Below are 3,090 nucleotides of genomic sequence, written 5' to 3'. Positions count from 1 at the left end.
TCAGCCTAAATTGAGGCGGCATATGAAAAGAAATATCTAAGATATTTTAATTTAAAATATATATTATATATTATGTTTACTTAAATAATAAATATATTGTTATATTATATTATTATAATATTATATTATTATAATAATAAAACAAGAAATAAAAGAGAAAGAAACATAATTGAAAAACGAAACAGAGAAGGAGAAAGGAGAAAGAAAAGAAAAAAGGAGAATTGGGGTTTTGAAGTTCCAAGCTCAATTGGTAAGTCAATTTAGCCACTTTTCTTGTAATTTTGATATTTTGGAATCCTAGAACAAAATACTACTTGATTTAAGTTAAAATTATGAAAGTTAGTAAATTTTTAGATGTTGTTCATGTTGAATTAATTGATGAATTAGGGGTTAAATTGATTGAATTTCAAGTTAGAAGTTAGTAAAAGGTTGATTTGTAAAATAAAACATGAGTTTTGAATTAATAGGGACTAAATTGAGAGAATTTCCAAATTAGGGATTTATGGTGAAAATGAAAAGTTAAAATGAGTTTATGGTAAGAATTAAGAGAGAATATGGAGTTAGATTGGGAAAATAAAATTAGTATTGATAAGGGATTAAATTAGAATTTAGGTAAAGTTTAGGTATAAATGGAAATATTTTGATGAAATTGTGTATTAATGATTTTTAATTGTTTAATTACGTAGCTAATGTCGTGCAAGAGTCATTGTCCGAGAAAGGAAAGGAGAAGGTAAACAAGGAGTGATTCGAGAAAATTTCGGTTAATATTACCATAATTCGAATTTAATTATTAATTGTTAAAATTTAAATTAATATACATGATAAGCAAATTGAGGTAAGTATCATGATTGAATTGAATAAAAAAATACGTATTGGTATTGAATTTATTAATAGTAATTGTTGAATTTTGAATAATATGTTTAATAAATAAAAATAAGGTGAACATCGATATTGAATTAAATGATGTTGAATTGTTTGTGAATTGAAATAATAGATGTTTTGAATTGATTGAATATTTGAAATTGTTGTGGAAATGAATTCGAAATTGGAAAAGTAAAATAATACCCTATTAACTTATCGGACTAGATTGGATATAAATGCCATGCCATAGGATTTGTGATGTGACGAGGAGATTTGTAGTTCAGATAAGAAGATGATTCTGTTATTATATGCTTCAGTTTATCCGAAGAGGCATCTAATACCTTATTGGTGTGTTTGGGAGGATATGATATACTGGTGTGTTAAGGAGGATTTATATTATTCCGGGTGTGTTAGGTTGGATATTCTGGTGTGTTTGGTTAGATCCGTGTATCTGTCAAGGTCCGAGTCTTGTTAATAGGGGTAAATAATTGAAATGAGAAATTTTGAATAAGTGTGATTGATTGAGCTATGGAAAGAAATGAGAAAGTGAAATTGTGAATTGATATGTGAATTGGAAATCGAGATATGAGATTTGAAGATATGAACCCAAAGTTCATGATGTGATTAAGAGTAAATTTTTGTTATATGATATTAGTGAGTACAAATTGCAATAAAATTGATATTGGATATAGTGATAAATTGAATGAATTGTATATGAATTGAAATGAACTATTGGAATGAGATGTGAAAAATCTAATGGAATTGAGATAGTGAAATAAGGTATGAGTAAAATTAAATACAAGATTTGAAATATTGCTTATTGTTATTAATTATCAAATTGATTTAAAGTATGAGATAATTAGTGAATAATTGTAGACATAAATTAATTGTATATAATTTATCGATTAATGTTATTAATTTGAATTATGGTAATATCACTGAGTATTCCCATACTCAGCGTACGGTTATTTCCGTGTGCAGGTTAGTAGAAAGCCAGTGTCCGGTCCTGCATCCAGAGCAATCCCAACCTCAGATAAATTTTAGTGATGTACCTTTCTTTTGATAATGTGGCATGTATCTAGGTGATGTATTGATTAAAGTATGCTATGTATGTTATTTAGTTGTGAATTAGTTATAAGTAATCTGGTATGTCTGGTAATGCTCCATAACCCTGTTCTGGTGACGGTTTGGGGTTAGGGGGTGTTACATCTGCATAAGACTTCTGTTTATCAGAAGCCGCCTTTAGACGATCCCGAATTAATCTAACCTTATCTTCGGTCTCAAAAACCAACTCAGGACCCAAAATTGGACGCTCACCCAACTTAATCCAATGTAGCAGAGTACAACACTTACAACCATACAAAGCCTCGTAATGTGCCATCTGAATGCTAGTCTGAAAACTGTTATTGTAGGCGAACTCAACTAGCAGCAGATAATCCTCCCAACTACCTCAGAAATCTATTACACAACTCCGAAACATATCCTCCAGTATCTAAATCACCCTCTTAAATTGACCATCGGTCTGAGGATGGAACACAGTACTGAAGTCCAATCTCGAACCCAGAGCCTCGTGCAATTTCTTTCAGAATCGAGAAGTGAAACGAAGATCTCTATAAGATATTATCGAAATAGGAACCCCATGCAGTCTTACAATCTCGGAGATATAGAGTTTCGCTAACTTCTGCAGAGAGTAGTCCTTCCGAACCGGAATAAAATAAGCGGACTTGGTCAATAGATCCACGATGACCCAAACAGAATCCTTCTTAGTGGGTGTCAAGGGCAATCCACTAATGAAGTCCATCGGTACTCGTTCTCATTTCCATAAAGGAATCTTAACGGGTTGTAACACACCCGAAGGTAACTGGTGCTCAGTCTTAAGTTGCTGGCACGTCAGACATCGGGCAACAAAATTCGTAACCTCACGCTTCAAACCTGGCCACCAGTACAACTTACGAAGATCGCGATACATCTTATTACCACCGGGATGCATAGCATAAGAGCTATTATGCGCCTCCCTTGGAATCGACTACCTCATATCAGAATTATTCGGCATACAAATCTAACCTCGGCATACACAATTATTCAGCCTAAAATAAGAAGAACTGCTACTCTCAATTTGAAAAAACCGCAAACCCAGAGACCCATCCCCTAACCACTTATCCCGAATCTGATCAATCCAAACCAGCTTAACTTGCAACTCAGTTAACAGACTCTCATCATCAAACGGAC

The 3,090-nt window shown here is 32.6% G+C and overlaps 1 long non-coding RNA gene across 1 annotated transcript; it reads left to right on the top strand.

Annotated features, from left to right (window-relative positions):
* The first annotated feature begins 215 nt into the window (after positions 1 to 215).
* LOC105779279 (uncharacterized) lies at positions 216 to 1,999 on the top strand. The gene is made up of 2 exons (XR_008194988.1): positions 216 to 730; positions 1,843 to 1,999. It is a non-coding gene; the product is annotated as an uncharacterized LOC105779279 (long non-coding RNA).
* Positions 2,000 to 3,090: the final 1,091 nt, after the last annotated feature.

Source organism: Gossypium raimondii, chromosome 4 (genome assembly GCF_025698545.1).
Source record: "Gossypium raimondii isolate GPD5lz chromosome 4, ASM2569854v1, whole genome shotgun sequence".
Classification (NCBI taxonomy): Eukaryota; Viridiplantae; Streptophyta; class Magnoliopsida; order Malvales; family Malvaceae; genus Gossypium; species Gossypium raimondii.
This window is presented reverse-complemented; position numbering and strand designations above follow the sequence as displayed.